The sequence below is a fragment of the Talpa europaea genome (genome assembly GCF_964194135.1).
Source record: "Talpa europaea genome assembly, chromosome: 5".
NCBI lineage: Eukaryota > Metazoa > Chordata > Mammalia > Eulipotyphla > Talpidae > Talpa > Talpa europaea.
The window spans coordinates 90,082,163-90,102,092 of record NC_140071.1 but is presented as its reverse complement, the minus strand read 5'-3'; positions in this window follow the sequence as shown (position 1 = coordinate 90,102,092).

The following is a 19,930-nucleotide window of genomic DNA, read 5'->3' as shown; positions in this document are numbered from 1 at the left end:
AGCTCATTTTCTTCTTTTATAAAAAATAGTTTCATAAACTGTTCTTCTGCCACAGAGAGTTTGAGAAGCACTACTTTAAAGCACTCAAGAGGCAGATATCCATAATTGATAAGGCTGTATTGTGTGTTGTTATTCAAAAAAGGCAAAAGGGATATGTATAACACACCAAACAAGTAAACACTTGGCATCAAATTTTGAAGACTGCTGCTGGCATCTTAAAAGAAATCCCTCAGAAGGTGATAGAGCACACTTAACAAAGGATGCATCATAAATCTTCTACATGAATTAGGAGAGCATACCGTATGGAAAAACATGATTATGAGACAAAATTGCTTCAGAACAGTCAGACTCTCAATGTGAAATATTTAAGAATACCTCAACTAATTGATCTTTCTTATTCTCCTTTAAAAAAATGGATGCACAAAATAACCTAATTTTTAAGTTTTATAAAATACCCCCCCACACACAAGGAGTTGAATGAAAGATAATTCCTTCCATTAAGGGGCTTGAATAATCTAGATGGGCCCATAAACAGATGATAATAAGGTAAAAGCAACAGAAGAGATATATGGAATATAATGAGTGAACCTACATTTGGGTGATCAAGAAGGCTTCCCCCACTGAATGTCTTAATTCACATGTACTCAAAGTTCCCATTCTACTCTATTTAACTCTAACCAAGTTTTATACATTCTACTAAATGTTCATACATTCTACTTCCTAAATTCCTCTCATTTAGTTGGCTCTGCTTCTCCAACCACACCCTTTTAGTCATAAGTTCCATCATCTGACAGCTATATTGTGACAGCCTCTTAACAGCCTCATTTCTCAACAATACACTCTTTTTCATGCTGCCAGTAATCATTCCCAAGTTCAAATCATTTCACATCACCTCAATATAGCAGAACTGTTAACTAGCTGTATCACTGGGAAGTTACCTAATCTCTTCAAATCTCAGTTTCTTCATCTATAAAAGAACCTGTGGGTCTGCTAAACTTAAGCGGCCTGTTGGGCCACCATTATTGTTACCTGCAGTTCTGCATTCCTATACAAGGTCAGAACTGCCCTTTAGAACCAGTCAATCAGCCATAGGAGCCAAACCTTACAAGGTGCCTTTCACATCAATCAAGAGCATAAAGCGTGATCACCTGGGAAGGGTGTGAATCAAGAGGTACGACCAGGAACGCCCCAGGGGGCCGAGGACCAGGAATGCCCCAGGGGGCCGAGGACCGAGGTATGGCAAGGGACCCCAGACGCTGACCAGTGGAATGCCTTGTTGAAAAGATTAGGACCATGGCCGGGGGTCTTGTTTCCATTACAACACTTGGTCATCAAGCCGATAACATGGTCAGCAGACTCATGTCCCCCACCCCAAGCCCTAGATGACATTCCTTCGTTTCACCCATCCTTTTCTCCTTGTCCTCCTGACCCATGGAGTTGATGCTGTATCATTATTCTATCAATAATAACGGCCAGGATCTTGCTCTCAAGCAGCATCCTGCATTACGTAGCCTGCTCTATGACTCCCGTATCTTTATCATTGTGGTGTTGCTTGATGCAACAAGAACAGGTTTGGTATAGGTGAGAAGTCAGTAATTTTTTGCCTGAGTCTCAGTTTTCTCTTGCAGTTGTTGTGAAGGTTACATGAATTAATATATGTATAGTACTTAGCCCTAACACTAACCATTCAGTAAGTGGACTTCATTACTTCTATAAATTATGTGACCCTGAGCCCTTGGTCTGGAACATAATTCTCCAAACAACATTTTTCCCAACAAAGAAATAAAATATAATTTACATGATTTATGATTTACATTAAGATGCACTTTTAACTATAATAAAAGATGAGGACTGGGCCTCCCTGGTGGCACAAAGGGTTAAGCACAGCACTATGAAGCTATATACAGCCTCTGCAAACGGCCAGGGAGCTACCCACATGGCATAGCAAACCTTTCCTGACTCACCCGCTGCTCCCTCAGCAGTGTATTTCAGTCAGTCTGCCTGTTCTGCTCCCCACTCTGTCTCTGGTGAATCCTCTCACCTGCCACACCTCTCACCTGTACCCCAGCTCTTGCAGGGATAAAAAAATCTTAAAAAAAAAAAATGAGGATTGACTATATCACCCTGCCATCTTATTTAATGACTACAGTCAGCATTGGGTGCTTACTATCTACTTATTAGCTACCTGTATGACCTTTGTTAAGTTACACAACTTGTCATTAGCCTCAGTTTACATATAAAAATGAAAAAAATAACCGCACCAACTTTGTTATTACTTTGTTATTTGGATTAAATGAGTTAATTGTCTGGCACATGTGTTATATTAAGTAATTGTTACTATTTAAGTTAGGTACTTCACATTGATTCATTTCAATTCTCAGGACAATCCAAAGAGGTATCAAACCTATTATTTACCACTGTGCATGATGAGACTCAGAGAAGTTAAGAAACCTACCCAAGGTCACAGATATTAAGTGACAACGTTGGACTCATTATAGGTACTGTTACAGGGCAACTCCGATTTAAAACAGGTTGCCTGACTGTGGGTCCTCACCCACACGCTTAAAGGGGACTTATTAATGCTAAACAGCAGACACACACAAAAGGTTGATAAAAGGTTTATTTACAAGGGGAAATGAATAACTCAGGGAGAAAAAGAGGGAGATAAGTTCATAATGCGTCCTACCTGATCCGCTGACAGGGAATCCCAATGCCCACTGAGCTGCTGAAAAACCAAGCACGCGGTGTGGCCAAGAGAGAGACTCCCGGCCACATGGCCAGTTAAAAACTCAGAGAACATAGCTGCTTAACTTCACCCTCAGGTCCTCGCAACCTTCCCTTTGGTGATCATGGGATTTGTAGTTCCCAGTGTCTTGATGGAGCAAGGTGGAGTCCACAAAGCCTGTATGGAGTTTGCTCAGGACATCCTTTCCCCCTAACAGTACCTCTAGGCCAAAGATGGCACTGACTGTATCTTTAAATGGTAATTATCATTGACTTCATGAAAACTAAAATAAGAGTAGTAATACAGACATTGCTCTTGAATTTTTAAAAAACATTTTTTCAAGAATAAGATAATGCACATTAAAGCACTGATTTTCATAAAATAGCAGTACTCCCACAGGTAAAATTTTTGCTGAAAAAAATTTTGCTGAAAAAATTTTGGTGGTGCTAGGGGTTAAGACTCAGCACTATGAAGCTATTGGTAGCCACTGAACCACCGTTTGACACCCAGCCAGGGAGCTAACCCACATGCAAGCAGACCTCCCCTGTCTTGCCCGCTGCTCCCCTCAGCAGTGTTTTTCAGAGGATCTGCCTGTTCTGCTCCCCACTCTGTCTCTGGTGAATCCTCTCACCACCACCACTTCCCCATACAGCACTGGCCTACACCCCAGCTCTTGTATGCATGAATAAATAAATCTTAAAAAAAAATTTTTGCTGAAATAAGCACCCTTTTCCATATCCAATTAATATAACTCAAATTTTCATTGTTAAAGTAGTTAAGACCAGTTTTTTATTGATAAAGGAAGTGAAGAGATGAGTTTTGAAGCACCGTGAGTCCTTGTTTTTCTTTCAGAACTAGAGTTGATATTTATGATACATTACATTCAAATCTCTGCATTAAAATAACCAAAGGTGCAGCAGAGTGATGTATCTTTTATACATGAATGCAAATTCTGGTATGCATCTCTAATTGATCTTTGAGATTGATATAGACTTCTCAGACTTTTTTTAAAGAGTAAATCTGGAGAACCAGTTCCTGTTTCTTTAAAGCAAAATGATTTAGAACCTTGAACTCTGAAAAGCATTACGATTTCAAATGAATATACTAATATTAAAGAGTCTCAAGGAAAAATTATAAAAAAACATTATTCCAGTGGTCAGATTTATTACCCAGTTTGTATAGCATCACTTGATCCACCTCATAGTTTTCAAGACTTTGTGAATGTTCTTACTAGTAACTGACCGAGAAACAAAATTTGGCTCGATGCTATTAAATCTTATAGCCCCAGCAACCTAGCACTACTAAGAAAAATAGAGCAGTTTGCTACAGTTTACTTCCAAACTCCACTCCAAGCATGAATTCAAATTTAGGATTCCGACCTGGTTCTACAACTCACAAAACGCAAATAAGATTAATTTTAAATGTCACAAATTAAAATTATAATCTAATCTACATAAAAGAATACAAATTCCTTGAAAAGTACATATTGATGTTCTTTCCAAATAGGCAGTACTGAAAGTTGTATCTAATCACCAATTAGAAAATAATATAACTATACACTCAACAAATGAACTATGTAAATATTCCCTGATTTGAAAGATAAAATACATAATTTCCTTTAGCACCTGGCATTTTGTTGAGAAAAGAAAATATGTCCAAATTTTAGAATAAACAAAACAAATGAACTTTCATTATTTCAAAATTATATTCTAACATGCTGGATTGCATCACAGTGCCACTCAATATATTCTATTGCACATCGAAGCTGAGGGGAAAGGGAGGAGTGGACTATAACTGCCAAATGATAATGAATCAATCAGTGGTATCATCTCCAGGCACAAAAAGCAGCACTATTAATTGTATGAATGTAATACATCATAATATCAATCTCTAGTTTTGAAAGAAAAAAGCAGTGCTTCAAAAATCATCACTTCCTTTCTCAAAAAGCTGATGTTAAAAATAACCTGCAAAATGTATAATGAAAAAAATTACGCAGTAACTGAAGCTGATGGTTCTTATTTCCTCAGGAAAAGATAGTCACGAATCCCTCTGAACATCATTTTGTTGAAAGCTATGGGTCTTCTCCTCTGGAGAAGTACCAATATGCAGTTTACAGACTCTTGGAAGGCCATTTATGAGCATGCCCATATACAGATCCAGGTTAAGAACCTGAGAGATGAAGTAAAACTTTTGACTCTCTTCCATAATTTTACCTCTGACTCACAAGAACCAACTAAACTATTCATAACCAGACAATGACCTCTTGTACAGACAGTCCTTTAAAAAAAAAAAAAGTTTGATGGTATTTACAGAAGCACTATTCATCAGAAAATAAACTGTACTGGCAGCATTTTACAATACAGCATGTGACTAGTGATATCAATGAATATTATATTCAATTACAGTTTATAAAATGATTACAATACTATATGACTATTCCTATCACTCTTTTACAGCTAATGAAACAATTTCAGAAAAGAACTTGCCATAGGAAACTCACAGAGAAGTGTAAAAGACTTCCAGGGGAAATGAAACTATCAGAAGAAAAAGGCACCTGACAGATGAAGGCTCCAGGCTCAGAAAGGTAGCACATTTACACAAACGTGGGTCAAGCTCAACTGCTTCCTTCACTTCCTGTTGTAACTGCAGCCATTTTCACTGGATTCTTTCTAGGGAAATTCATCTTATAGAGTAAAGAATGGGGAGAGCTACTTTTTCTTTCTCTTAACCAGAAAACGATGTGTTTACCTACCATTTCATTGGCAGAGTCCTTTCCCCCCAATAGTAGTGTGGTCCCCAGTGACCATTTGTGGTGTGTGTGCGTAAGGGTCTGTACTTGTGTGTCTGTAACAGCATAATATAGACTCTATCCCAGTCCCTTATGAGATTCATAAAGAATTGTTCTCTTGTGGTTTTAATGAGTTCAAGAATTGTTCAGTCTTGCAGATGTTATTTTAATTATTCCTTTAAATTTTATCTGTTGCTCTTACCTTTTGAAACATGATTTATTTAGATTGCTAATCCCACTCATTCAGGAAATTCCAAGAGGTATTATTTTCTGGGGAAATGGTGCCTCTTATCATGTAAATTTTCTCCTTTAACTTTACTAATATCACAGCAGAATTTTTCTTATCCTTTATGAGGCAGCTGTTGACTGCCTCATCCATACAATTCTGTCCCATGTTATTTTAATATTTAAAAAAAATAAACTGTTAACAATAAAAGAAAAAGAAATTAGCTTGCATGTTAACACACTCAACAAATCCAAGAGCTAGGATTCTAAGCCAGATTTATCCAAATCCTGGACTGAGGTTGAGTACATTATTATACCCTAGCACTTCTACAAAAGTTCCTCAGAGAGGGGAGAAGCCTTATAGATCACAATTTATTGTAGGTATCCTGACATTAGTAAAGAAAAAATTAATGTATTGTAAATGCTGTTTCTTCTTGCTTCATTGTTTAACAAGAACAGGTTTTTTGGAAAAATGATGAAATGGTCCAACTGATGAGTTTTGAGATTGAAAAATGACATTTTGTTATTTTATTAAGCATTTCTTCTCCCTCATCTCTATTTCCTAATATAAAAATGAAATGTGTAAATATCCAAACACAAGGCACCGAAGTTTAAATATCGTAACAAAAAAAAAAGCTTTTAAATTTTAGGATGCCCAAAATATTCCTTTTAATCTTTTTAAAATGGCAATACTCATTTCAGTTCTGTAAAACGTATTAAGTTCTTGATTTTTTTTTTACAATGTCACGTGTCTAAACTCATACAACGTACTCTAACATAAACAAACTGTACACTTTGGGTGATAACGAAGTTGTGGCTTCATGGATGGTAAACATGTATCACTTATGCGTGGGAAGTTTGAGAGTGGAGGAGGCTTTGCATATGCGGGACAGGAAGGGGCATATGCAAAAATCTTTGTACCTTCCAGTAAGTTTTGCTGTGATCTAAAACTGCTCTAAAAATAAAATACACTTTGAAGGTGGGGGAGGTGCATCAAAATTCACGTACGTTATTCTCTGCTAACAAAGGAAGAAATACTGTTTTTAAAAAGTATCCTTACTGTGTTAATAACGTGCAATATGACAGAATATATTGCCATCATATAAATAACAGTAATCTCATTTTAAAACAAAAATAGCAGTTTTAAATTGTAACATGATGATGCTGACTATAAGTTTGAGGAGGGTCATGGGCTGAAAAACTAAAAGGGGGGTGCCGATACGAAGGAGCACAAAAAGTAGCAAATAGGAAAAAAATCATCGTAAGAAAGCAGAGGTCCTGACTACTTATCCAAGTGTACCGTTGAAAGCGCGGGCTGGGGTTAGAGGGAGGGGGAGGAGGTCTAGGTCTCGCCAGGGAGTTAGAAGAACATTTCCTTGGGCCTCCCTGGCGCAAGGGGTTAAGCACAGCACTATGAAGCTACCCGCAGACACTGCAGCACGAGTTCGATCCCCGGCCAGGGAGCAACCCACATGGCGCGGCAGACCTCTCCTGGCTCGCCTGCTGCTCCCCTCAGCAGTGTCTTCAGTCGGTCTGCCTGTTCCCCACTTAATCTCTGGTGAGTCCTCTCACCCCCACAACTGGCCTATACCCCAGTTCTTGTATGAAAAAAAAAAAAAAACCACAAAAAAAAAAGATTTCCTCAATGCACCAGAATAAAGAACGCCAAGAGTAGAACAATTTTCCACTTACATGTGAGAAAATGCAAAGAAAGAAAAAGTGCCACCAGCAGCAGGCAAGATAAGATACCTGCGTCAGTCCAGGTTCCTTCAAGAACCTTTTCCCAAGGAATGCCCCTAGAGTGGCAAACTCAGCATAAGGTAAAAGTCCACAAAGAGTTACACCATTAAAATAGATACTAAGTTCCATTTTCGACGAAAAGGCATTGCATGAAACATTTCCCAGTGGGAAAATAAAGAAAAAGCTTTCCGAACCCAGGCGCCCAAAGGCAGGACCGTGCAAATCCAGTGAAGGAGGAGCCCCGAGCTAGCCAAGCCCCACTACGCCGGCAAACTGACCTCCCTGAAGAAATCAGCCAGAAAAACCCGCAAGAGCGGGGGGCAGAGCTGCGCGGCGGCAGGAGGACAACTCCGCGGAGCAGCTGCAGGTCTGAAGGAGCTGCAGTTTCTGGAGTCGCACCCGGAGCGACGATTAGGTGCGGTCTCCAGCGCCGCGGAAAAAAGCCCGGGGGGGGGGGGTGGGTCAGCGAGCCCCAGAAGGCAAGTCCAGAGCCGCTACGAGCGCCCCGGGCCCCAGGCGAGCTAGACGCGCCCGGCCCGCTCACCCCAAAACCCGCGAGTCCCCTCCAGGCAATAAGCGGCTCCAGCGCCCCCGCCCGCCTCCGCCCCCCCCCCCCCCGAGCCGGCGCCTTCCCCGCGCGGCACCCGAGCCCAGTTCTTCTTGGAAAGACGGAGACGAGAGGCTCCAGGGGCTGCCCGAGGCTGGGGCTCCCTTCGGGAAAGCGACCCCGTTCCTCCCGCCGACGGGGGGCGACAGACACCGTGCCGCGGCTGCACGGGCCCCAACCCCACTCAGCTGTAGTTTTCGCTCACGGCTCGCAGGGCTGCACTTTCCCGGCGCCAGGAGCGCGAGCACCGAGGCGCTGGGATTCGGGGCCCGGGATTTGGGGCGCGGTCCACCCGCGCCGCACAAAGAAGGGGGCCGAGAGGAGGGGCCGGCTACCTGGTTCTCCGCTCGTCGCTGCGCTCGGCTCCTCTTGACCTCGCCAAGGCTGCGGCCACAATGGAGCGAGCGGAGTCCGTGCGCCGCGAGCTGCGCCCCACCAGCCCCGCGCGAGCATCGAACGGGCGCGCGCCCTCCTGCGCGACCCCGCCGGTCCTCGGCGGGCGCCCGGCGTCCTCTCGCCTCCGCCTCCAGAGCGAGGGGGCGGGGCGAGGGGCGCGCGCGCGCGGCCGGCGCACAGCACTCTGGGAAATGTGGTCTCTGGTTACCCGCCCCGGGCGGGGGTCACTGCCCGCGCGCGCCCGCCGTGGGCGCCGCGGGCGTCGAGGTTTCGGCCTGTTGTCCTGCCGGGTGCGGGTCGGCCAGGGCCCCGCGGACAGCTTCGAAACTCTCGTTGGGACACGACGCCGCAGAAAAACTTCTCAAGTTGTCCGTTTCTTCCCTTCCATGCAATGGGAAAATTGAGCTGGTTTTTATAGACCAATTCTCCTTCTGCGTGTTGTGTTCTTAGGGCTTCGTGGCTGTTTCTTTGAAAAGGAAGGAAAAGGAATTCCTAAGTGACAGTATCCTGTGTCACTTTCGCCACAAGTTCTGCATAGGATATACAAAACAGCTTATGTTTATAAGTACAGATCCAGTTTATAAATCTAGGGAAGCAGTGATTGACCTAAGGAAGCTCTCGCTGCCAAAGCCCATTGCAAATAGAAATGATCAACCAATTTTCACATAAAGTCCATGGATTGAGGAAGGAGAAGTTTAAGCCTCTAGAGAGCAGAGGAAAAAAGGGAATCTCTTAAATGCGTCTTTTGCTAGAGAACCTCAAGTTTTCCCTGCTATAGAACTCTGCTTCAGAATAAGGCAGCCCTAGGTACATTTATATTTATGCAGGTTTGTATTTATTCTCCTAGAAAAGAGCTTTTCATACATTACTAGCATAGCACATAAAAACCCCAAAATAACTCTGAATGATTTCATTCCACGAAAAGAAAATCAGCTTTTTATATAGTAGAACTAGAAATAAATCATTTCAAAATAGCTCTTCAGAGTATTATATTTTTCATATTTAATGCAAATGCCCTTAGAAAAATAGAGCAGTGTCAGTTTTAAATTATGCATGAGAACAAAGAAATTGTAAAATTTACGTAGAAACATGTTGTTACACTATATATTTAATAAGAGCATGTTCTAATAGAATTTTTTAATAGTCTGAACTTTTCTCCTTAATCAGGTGTACAATGTCTCCTAAAAATGCTTAAAGAGCAGAAATGGACTTTGTTCTCTGCTAATTGACATTCAGTAGACTACTTGTAGTTATTAACTAGATCAAATAAACACGAAATTTCAATATTATCATTTACTTATTCAACAGTATTTTTTAATTTTAATTTTTATTATTTTTTTTTAAGATTTATTTTATTTATACAAGAACTGAGGTATAGGCCAGAGGCGCAGGAGGGTGAGAGGATTCACCAGAGACAGAGCAGGGAACAGAATAGGCAGACTGACGAAATACACTGCTGAGGGGATCCCCCGGCGAGACAGGAGAGGTCTGCTGCCATGTGGGTTGCTCCAGGGCCGGCGGGGATCGAACCAGCACTGCAGAGGCTGCAGACAGCTTCATAGCGCTGTGCTCAACCACCTGTGCCACCAGGGATGCTCTTCAACAATATTTATTCATCATCTACTGTATGTCGGAAATAGAGAGCTAGGAACTGTGAACTAAACTGAACAAAATTGAATAGTCCCTGCAACTCAGAGAGACTTGTAAACACATAATAACAAATAAAAACAGTGGCGGGCCTCCCTGGTGGCACAAGGGGTTAAGACGCAACCTATGAAGCTATCCGCAGCCACTGCAGCACAAGTTCTAATCCTGGCCAGGGAGCTACCCACATGGAGCAGCAGACCTCTCCTGACTCCCCTGCTGCTCCTCTCAGTGGTGTGTTTCAGTGATCTACCTGTTCTGTTCCCCACTCTGTCTCTGGTGAATCCTCTCACCCCCCCCCCCCACACACACACCTCTGGCCTATACCCCAGTTCTTGTATGTATAAATAAATAAATCTTTAAAAAAAATAAAAATAATAAAAAATAAAGAGTGGCAAGAAGTGTGGGGAACACACAATGTACACTAACCTGGAGCTTTTTTGTTGGGGGAGTGGAATCAGACGAAAGTTCTGAAAATTAAAAGAAATGCTAAAAGCAAATAACAAACTGGGTGTGTGTGTATGGGGGGGGGTGCTGGTCTTTCCCTAAAAAGTCACATATTCAGAACAGTATTCTCAAGTTAATTTTTTTTTAAAAGTGTGTATCTTCCAAAACAGGATATACCTTTATGGAATTCAGGACATGCAACCCCAAAATATGACACCTTGGCATATCGATATCTTAAACTGAAAGAGTAATAAAATACAGAAGCAAAAAGGTGATCTGAGTATCTCCTCCCCATCCTTCTTCCTTGAAATAGGTCATAAAACTTTATGTGGGGTCTCCCCAGTGGCGAAGCGGTTGAGCTCTGGGTTGCGGAGCTGCCCGCAGCCTCTGCAGTGCCGGTTAATCCCCAGCCGCTGGGTGAGGGTCCCACATGGCGCGCAGACCTCTCCTGCCGCCCGCTGCTCCCCTAGGGCAGTGTACTTCGGTCCTTCTGCTTGTTCTGCTCCCCGTTCTCGCTCTGGTGAATTCTTCACCCTCCGGCGCTTCTGACTGTGCCCAGTGCTTGTATAAATAAATAAATCTTAAAAAAAAAAACCAACAACTTTATGTGAAGGGCACCCTCTCTATACCGAAGACATACTTTTCTTCACACTCTGACTCCTCTTAGCGCATGTCTCCACAGTCAACATTAACTGTGGTGTTTCAACTTTTCTTAACACAATTACTTCCTTCTTTCTGCCTTAAGACATGGATGGCTGCCTTTTCTGGCCTTGACTCTGGCACATCTTATGTTATTTTAATCAGATTTGGGCGGGGTGGGGGTGAGAAGGCTGTAAAAGCAAACCTTGTTAAACTAACATTGATCTATACAGTTACTTCTTTATTTACTACCCTAAGCACAAACACCTTTGTCTTGTTAGTCCTTCACAAATTTACTGTTTCTTTATCTAAAAGGTTGTAAAAGTTTCTTGAGCTGGCCACTTCTTCACATCTTCATTCTCTTGTGAATGCTCCATAAACATGTAAAAATGCAATAAAATTTTTGAGATTAACCTGTTGTAGGGTAAGGAAAAGGTATCAGGCTTTTCTGCCCTCCCTCCATTAGGATAGAGGAGGGAACCCTGTGGTCCTGAATGCATGTCTGATGGCGGGCACCTGGAGTGGGTACACCTGGGCTGAGAGACTGAGTTTATAAGGGTGGTGTCATGGGGATGCCAGCGGAAGCAGAGGAGAAGACGAGAGAAGAAGAGAAGCGGAGAGAACGCTGGAGAGCCCAGATAGAGTGAGGCTTTGCTGGGGGCTGGGAGGACTGCCAGCCTCCCGGCCCCCCAGCACCCCTGCCTGCTGTGTGCCTGGTAAATGTAAATATAAAACCTACAAAAAACCACTGAGGACTGTGACTCCTCCTTTACTCGGTCTGCTGGATCAGAAAACCCGCTCAGTGGCCTGTCCTGCCCCTACACCTGTTAATCTTAGTTTAATTTTCAGACCAAGCCAGGCACCCTAATGGGAGTCAAGGAACACTTTCCTCCCTACAACCTCAATACATTTCCTAAATCTGACAGAGCATTTTTTCCTCCTCCTAGATCCACATAAGAATAACAAGACTTGGACCTTAATAAGTGTAGGGTAAGGTAAAAAATCTCAGGCTTTTCTGCCCTCCCACCATTAGGATAGATGACGGAACCCTGTGGTCCCTGAATGCATGCCTGATGGCAGGCACCTGGAATAGGGTGTGGGCATATGTAGATGGGATTCACCTGGGCTAAGACTGGGCTTTTAAGGGCGGCTTCCCGGGAACGCAAGCAGAAGCAGCATCAGAGAAGCAGAGAGAACACGAAAGAAGGCCGAGAGCCCAGAAAAAGTGAAGACTTGCCTCCCGGCCCCCCAGCACCCCTGCCTGCCATGTACCTGGCAAATCCCAATAAAAGCCTGCAAAAGCCACTGCGGGCTCCAGGACTCTCTCCTTTACCTGGTCTGCTGGATCGGAAAACCTGCCCTGTGGCCTTCCTGTCCTGCCCCTTACAATAAGTAAGCATCTTTTGCTGGAGACTCCTGTCTCCTGCCCTTCCTTAAAGTCCCATAAATTAAAACTGAAAGGTACTTGATACCTATTAGATCATTGTCTGATTGTAACTTTGGTCCAAATAAACTGTAATGTTTTAACCTCAATTGACATTTGCATTTTAAGTCTTTAACCCTAATCCTGGAATAATAATAATCCTTAATAATTTCCAAAAGATTCTCAGATGTGGTCTGCAGAGGGATTTGTAAAGATTAGTAAAGAGAATATTTTTATCTTCATTGCAATGGAAGCAAAGCTTGCAGTCAGAGGGCAGTTCCCTGGAGAACTGCCTGTCAATAAAAACTTCCTTAAAGAGTTGAAACCACTGGCAGACCACCCTCCTGGTCTAGAGTATAATTAGTGTCTTACAGTAATTCATTTTCTTCCCACCCCTGACTCATGATGTTAGCACCTGCCTTCATAGTCAACATTTACTGTGGTGCTCTAACTTCTCTTAACACAATTACTTCCTTCTTTCTCCCTTAAGATACAGATGGCTACCTTTTCTGGTCTTGACTCTGGCACATCTTATGCTATTGTAATCAGTTAGTGATAAGGGCTAGAGAGGAAGGGAAGGGCATCATATCTAGTTTAGGAATCTGCACATATACGCATTGCATAGGCTACATGAAAACACCGTGTGATTAATAATCAGAGTTTTGAGCTAAAACTCTTGTTTTGAACTGAGAGCACTACCCCAGTGGTGCCTGAAGAAATGTTGAATATTGGCACCATCAGAAAAGCAGGATGTTTTTCCCAGGCTCAGGAAAACAGAATATACCTGAGTCAAGATAACCAACAAAGCAACAACAATCTCTGGGGACATGAATGAGATTGGAGGGCCAAATGTGATAGGCTGCTGTGGTGGGAGGGTCACATGACTAACTGTAAAATACCCCTGTTCTCTCAGATTGCCAGCTTTCTGACATTAAAGTGCATATTACAGATTCAATTCCTGTCTCTGTTCAGTTGGCTTCTGCCAGTGATAGGCAGCAGAATCTGGCATTTTCTGATTATATTAGTTGATAGCAGTTCTTACATCCTCTACCCTTGCCAAAGATCTGACATCACTTTCATTTCTGAAATACTTCAATTTCCCTAATTTCTCTATGGACTTTTGTAGTTGGTGTGTGTAGGGTAAATGATTGTCAGGCTTTTCTGCCCTCCCACTATTAGGATTGATGATGGGTCCCTGTGGTCCTGAATGCATGCCTGATGGTGGACACCTGGAGTATGGATACACTTTGGCTAAGACTGGGCTTATAAGACTGGCGTCATGGGGACGCCAACAGAGTGAAGAGGAGAGCGAAAGAAGCATAAAAGCAAAGGCCATGAGAGAATGTCAGAGAGCCCAGAGAGAGTGAAGATTGCTGGGGGCTAGGAGGCCTGCCAGCCTCCCACCCGCACCCCACCCCTACCTGCTGTACCAATAAAAGCCTGCAAAGGCCACTGAGGGCTCCAGGACTCCTTCACTCATCTGCTAGGATCATAAAGATGCTGCACTGGGCCCATCCTGCCACTACAGTGTGCCTTCTTCTTTGCCTGCCTAACTCCTATTTACCATCCAATATCAACTTAAATACTGTTTTCATTGGTAAGTCTTTCCTGATTGCAGTTCCCTGTCCTCAGTTCTGGGTTAGTTTTTCCTATATATGCTCACATTACAACCTATTTGTGCCACTTGTCAGTGGGCATATTAATTAGTTATCAATCTCTTTCATTTATCCAAAAACTTGTAAAGTAGAAAGTATGAGCACCATATAAAGGTTGTTTAGTGAATAAATGAATACTCAGGCAGTAAATGAATGACTTGCAACTTTGTGCAACAAAAAGGGATTCAGCAAGGATTTTCTGTGAAGGACCAGATTGTAAATATTTTGGGTTTGTGGACCAGAGAGTCTCAGTCACAAGGATTCAACTCTGCTTCCTAATGGGTAATGGCTAGTCCTTAAGGTAATTCCAACTAACTATATAAAACAGAATTTGAGTTTAAAATTTGAGTGGAAGTATAATCAGATCCCAGTAGCACCCAAAGGCTGTGGGGCAAGGCTGCTTTGTTGGGCTGAGGCATCCCTGCCTAGCCCATTGCCTGTGGATATTCCCTGGTCCCAGCCCCAGCAAGGCTGGGCCTCTGAACCTAAGTGGCCCCACAAGACTGCTATGACCTGAGTGCAGGCCAGGCTGGGCTTTCCCCACTTTTATATCTGGCTCTATGATCCTAAATGAACCAATAAGATTCAAGCTCAGTTCATTAGCTTATAATTTGGATTGAGGGCCTCCCCGGTGGCGCAGCGGTAGAGCGCTGGGTTGCGAAGCTGCCCGCGGCCTCTGCGGCGCAGGTTCAATCCCCGGCTGCTCCCTGGCCACCGGAGGAGGGTCCCACATGGTGCGCAGACCTCTCCTGCCGCCCGCTGCTCCCCTCAGCAGTGTACTTCGGTCCTTCTGCCTGCTCTGCTCCCCGCTCTGGTGAATTCTCTCACCCTCCCACGCCTCTGACTGTACCCAGTGCATGTATAAACAAAAACAAAAACAAACAAGCAAACAAATAAAGAAAAACATGCCTCTATTAAAAAAAAAAATAATTTGGATTGAAAATTATAAATTGAATAGCCTGACAGGTGCTAAGCGGTCTAATCAGATGCTTAAGATTGAAAATGGTCCAATCGGGCTTGTTAGGTGGGGGACCCCAAAGGGGATATAAGGCAGAGTAAGAGCCAGCTTGAGTTATTGTGCTCCAGGCCTCCAAAGAGGAAGCATTCACAGGACCACCTTTGAAGATGGATTCCACAACTAGCCTCAGAAAAAAAAGATTCTGCTCTTGGCCTCTGAAGAGAGAAGCACTGAGTCGTTGACCTCTGTGAGATTTAGTGGATCACCTGTAAGATTTCTAAGATCTCAGAGCTCTGTAGAACTACACGAAAACTTGGCTGTTTCACCTGCCTCTTGCCTTGCCTCTGTCATCTCCTGTAAGGAGACCAACTGACTCAGCCCAGCCTCCAAACAGCCGGCCACAGCCCCTGGCACCATCTCCTGGTGCTGTTGGTCCATCAGCCAAATCACTGGTTCGGCATCTTGCCTGGCCTTTAGACTGCTGCTGTGGGCTGCTGCAGTCATGATTGGCTTTTATTTGGGATTTCTGAACACTGTGGATGTTATCTAGGGTGAGAGGGTTGGCCACATGTGGTCGTATGAACTCTTTCCTTTTCCCCAATCTCCTGTTTATTAAATAAACTCTGCTGTTGTTGGTCCCTAAGCCTGAGTGATCTTGCAGTTGAGCATGAAGCTGAGAACCCAATGACAGTGAGCTGTCCCCACACCTTGGACACTACCTTTATAACCCTGTTTCAGTGCTGTCCCTTAGCACTTTGCTTTGGCACCATTTTCAGTATACTTTTGGATGGTTTCAGTACTGTTTCAGGGGGAGTGTGTGGGTAGTTCAATTAATAGGACACTGACTGGGGATATATTTATACATACAGGAGGAACATTGTTCTCTTAGAATGATTATTTGTTTTGGTTATGGAGGGGATTGGTGACTAAAGTTGAAGTGGAAAACATCCTTGGTATGGTCACTGCTAGTTCAGTTTGTGCACTGTTATTTTTATTTTTTGAAAATTACTTGGTGAGTTTTTTAAACTTAAAATTTTTTTTCAATTTCTCTCCCATTTTTTAACACTTCACTTTTGCTCATCGTACCTAAGTCAAATCACATTCCATTCCCCATGCACCTGTCCAGATGTGGTTGAGCTTTCAGGATGCATGTGTGTAGAGCTGTGGAACACTCTAGAGAAACCTATGAAATGACAGGATGAGAGCAATTTTTCTCCACACTCCAAAAGTGTTGAGACATTAATTATCAGAAAAACACATTTGAGAAGCTTCATTTTCTAATAGGGATATTTGAAATATGTGCAATATACTTTTGAACAAAGTTGTAGTTATATATATGGTAGGAACTGGCAGGGTGAAACAAATGTAATTACGTTTCAATTCTAATAAGTATTCCAAATGTATGATCAGTACAAAATGTGCTTCTTTCATTAAGATATAGATCTACATTATATTAATTTTCTGATGTCTTCACATTCTCATAATGGAATCTATCTCTGAAAAGCTTTTCTTTGATTTTTTTAAAATTAAAATACATGCATCATGGCTGCTACTGCTAACTACTTAAACAGTATTTTCTAATCTTCATTATTAATGATCCCAATATTTTTTGAGGGATAATTATGTATCCAACTAAGAGATTATTTTCCATCCCCCTCCCAGACTAAATTCTATCCTTGACACGTAAGTACAAGTGTTATGTAAGGCTTTGGGGTGCTTCCTCAAAGGGAATTGACTTAGTTTTGGGAGAAACTTATTACACTGCCTCTTCTTTCCTGGAAATAATGGTTTGAGTTTTATCAGCCATTTTGGACTATGAAGTTATTTGAGGGTAGAAATCATATGTAAGATGGAGGAAGAATGACAGAAGGAACCAGAATCCCTGGTGACTATGGGGGTCACCAAATAGTCTCATAACACACTTTGAGTGACTGGAATTTACAGATGCAAAAATAATTTTTATATCTGATAAATTGTGACTGCTTCCATATTTTGGAACTAACACAGCAGAGTGAACTGTCCAACCTTGCAGGCTTTCTCTCCTTATTAATTAGCAGTTTAGAGCAGCTCTTTCACTGGGTCAGTGGAGAAAGAAGGTACAAGAGTGGGGAGCCATGAAGAAATCAGCTGGTGAAAACCTCTGATAGAAAAAGTTAAATCAGGGTTGAGCAGTCAGAGTATGTGAACTTACTTCCCTAGCTTTGAAACTTTTTGCATTGGAACTTTAAAACAATACTTTGCGTTTATCTTTGGCAACCGTTTGTAAATGATATAATTTCCCCTGAATTGTTGTTGAATGTAGCCACAATCTAGAATTTATGCACCCAAAATCCTTTCTCAGATGGTAAAGAAAGAAGCTCAAATTTTTGGATCCTTTTTGTAAGTGATTCTCTTTAGAATTTATAAGTTAACAGTGAAAAAGAGAAATTGTTATAATTGCATTTCTTTTTCAAGGAAACAAAACCAGAGAAAAACTTTCACAATACAATAACTTATTGTTCAGTCTACATGGAGTTTTCGATGGCTACTTTTGTCATCAGCTAAGACTTGAATCATAGTAGCCCAGAGAGCAATTGGATATGTGCCTGCCTGGTAGAGGCATAACAAAAACACTCTTCCTTTGTGCTCACAACTGTTAAGTTGAAGACAGATGGGGCCAAGGAGAGCTGAGGATAGAAGGTCCGTGCTCAACTGTGCTGCAGGCTCATTGGCAAAAGACATTTACATGTCAGTGAAGCGTTTCTCAACTTCATACAGAATATTGCATCAGATCTGCAGTTCCACTTTTTTCCTGAAAAAAAAAATTAAAGAAATGTCCATCTTCCCTCCTCTACTTCTTAACATGAATCTTATACTTTGCTGAAAGTTTCACTTCTCTCTCAAGGAGCCCACTCCCACCCTCTCAGTCAGGCTGGTTAAAACAACAACAACAACAACAACAACAACAAAACCACTGCAGTATATTTAAGAAGACTTGAGGAGAATTTATTAAGATGTGGGCAGATTCTTGGACGAGCTATAATAAATAGCATAATACATCTGAGTTAGAAAGAGAGCAGTTACTAGAGCCTGGAGAAGAGAGGAAGCGGGTGTGAGGGCCTGCTGACTGTCATAAAGCCTTCATAGAGCAAAGTGACCGTAACTTGTGGTTGACCTTGCCTGCAAAGAGGGAACTGAAACAGAAATATCACAATCCCTGTCTTCTTTTCTTTAACCTCAAGTGACACCCCATGCCAAAGGCAGCAGCTGGAAGCTAGAGGACAAGGACACCTGTTCATTTGTTCAGAAAGGTCAGCTTTTCTAGCACAGGGCAGGACGGAGAGGATGAAGAGTGTCTAAGAGACAACTGGAGGACATTCAGCCTACTTGCTATTACATTTTTGCTTCTTCTTGGCTCATGATCTAGAATATGCTCATTTTCAACCATTTACCACATTCAACCATTTATCAGATTAGTGTAATCCTCTGGTCTGGCTTGGATTTACTGTATGACCTACTTTTAAATCCAGAAATGCCTCTCTACTCATTTTTATATCACTCATAGTGACACTTAACTATATATTACTTTTACTGCCACATAAATATTTCATATGTGACAAGTATTCCATTATATTGTAAACTCTGTGGGCCAGAATTTATGAAGTAGACTTCTGTTTCTATAATCCCTAACACAGTGTTCAACGCTGACCAGTTGAAACAATTTGTAATCTTCTTAATTTCCCTCTCTTTTTTTGTCTCCACCCCCTACATGCTCCAGGGGAAGCTCATACCTTCATATTATTATGTGGACACTCAAAGGGAAAAATCACTTAAAAGCAGTATTAGAAAGTACAAGAAAGTCTTTAGATATTAAGATTTTTACATAATTGTGTCATAGGGGTGTTCCTGCAGTTATGGCAGGAGAGCATGTGGAGGGAGTTTGGGCTTCCATCTGCAAACTCTTGTAACTTTTCACCTGCAGGTTTTTCTGTCTCCTGCCTCTCTCAAAGACAGAGGAGGGTGAAATGTGCTATGCAGTTCATTATCTCTCTTTTTCCACCAAGCAGCGCTTAATCAGTGACTGGAGGGAGTTGGTGGCTAAATTTCACAGTAACTTTACCTACCTGATTGGGTGGGAGGGGGCATCTCTGAAGTACTTGTAACCTTGTTTTACAGAATTCCCTAGGAGACTGAGTCCTGGTGCCTGCAGGGGTGCTCTGTATGATGATGCGCCCTTTATTCCTTCCCTTTCTTTCTCACTCCCCATTTCTGTTGCCAATGCTTCTTGGAATTGCATCTCAAATGAAATACTCTGACTTAAATTCTTACCATCAACTTTACCTCTAGGACAACCCAATCTAAGGCAGGATGTGGCTGTTGTACCAGCCTCCTATTTCCAAATGCCAGGAGAGGCCTGTGGAGCCATGTGGGTCACCTCCCTCATTGGGGTCTGTGGATTGCTTCAGAGCGCTGCATCTTAACCCCTTGCGTTACCAGGGAGGACCCTCTAACTTGTTTCCTTTTTTGTCTCTAAATCCAGTCAAATATGTTATGTGATTGCTTTGTTCACCATATATCACATTTTTTCCCTAATTTTTAATCTGTATAATCACGGCTCTATTTCAAACCTGTCCCATTCTATCACAGTGATTTCTCCCTATCTAGAGCCAATATAGCTTTAAAGATACAAATTTATCAGGGATT